Source organism: Propithecus coquereli, unplaced genomic scaffold (genome assembly GCF_000956105.1).
Source record: "Propithecus coquereli isolate 6110/MARCELLA unplaced genomic scaffold, Pcoq_1.0 Scaffold164, whole genome shotgun sequence".
Classification (NCBI taxonomy): Eukaryota; Metazoa; Chordata; class Mammalia; order Primates; family Indriidae; genus Propithecus; species Propithecus coquereli.
This window is the reverse complement of record NW_012140969.1, coordinates 4,324,435-4,325,781: the sequence shown is the minus strand read 5'-3', so window position 1 is coordinate 4,325,781 and position 1,347 is coordinate 4,324,435.

The window sequence follows — 1,347 nt, the reverse complement described above, 5'->3', positions numbered from 1 at the left end:
AACTCCTGAGCTCAAGTGATCCTCCCGCCTCAGCCTCCCAGGGTGCTAGGATGACAGGCATGAGCCACTACACCCAGCCATCCAAATTTCTTTAATATTAATGCCCACTAGCATTTATTAAGGACTTGATCCATGCCTGGTTTTATCTCTTTCTTTATTTTTTCCTTTTTTTTTCTTTTTTTTTTGTTGGATATGCCTAGTTTTATGCTAAGTGATTTATACACACTATCTCGTTTTCACTCTACTGATCAGTTTTTACCTTTAAATACTACAGCTAACGTCTTTGAGAAATAAGAACATTTTCCTACATGGTCGCAATACCGATGTTTACAACCATTCCTCAGTACCATTTTATACTGAGCGCATATTCAAATTTCCGAGTCTCTGAAATGACTTTTGACGGCTGGATAAAAGCAATGCTGGCCAGTAAAGCGTTCTCTGATGCTGATCAAAAATTTTCTATATCGGTACTTTCCAAAATGGTAGTCTCTAGCTCCATGTGGCTACTGAGCATTTGAAATCTGTCTGGTACAAAGGAGGAACTGAACTGTTAATTTGATTTCTTTTTAGTTACTTGTAGTTTTAATAGCCACGTGTGGCCAGCGACTACTCTAGCGGACAGTGCGGTTTAGAACCCGGCTTCCTGACCCAAAGACATCTCACCTATACTCACTATCCTCATTCCTCTCTTCCCACCTGGCCCTCGGCCTATTGCAATGTGGTATCTGGCCCCCAAACAGCAATAAACCCAGGTCCCATCCAGCCTGGCCTTTCCCCAAACTCTGTCACACTTTCAGTGGTCCACGCAAAACCCTCACTTGTTAATCTTCCGCTCCTCCATCTCAAATCTCGAATCTAGGACCACTGCCAGCTTCTTCAATGCGTTGACTGTGTTCCCGAACAGGTAGCTATCCTAGGATAACAGGATGTATCATTTTGTATACTTATATGTTTCTTTTGTCTGTTTGCACAAGTATGTTGTAATTTTCACAACAGCATTATATACTAGACCTCAGTATACTTTATATACAGAGTAAACTAGGATGCTCTGTATACTTTCAGCTCAGTGCTACATTGTTTCATTTTGGTTTTGCGAGTCAAAGCATTTATTAACTAATTTCCTTCAGGCTCTGCCCAAGAAAAAGTTGCCTTTTAGCAGGGGGAAAAAAAAGAGACAGGTTGATACATGTCCCGGCAAATAGGCATGTGCCTGGAGCATTTTCTCCAAAAGCCCAGGTATTAATATTTAGGGGATTGCCTATCAGGTTTTGTTTTTGTTTTTGAATCTCGGTTCATCCCTTTCTTTCCCAACTCTTCCTTTACTCAGGCTGATGCAGCACCTCCAGG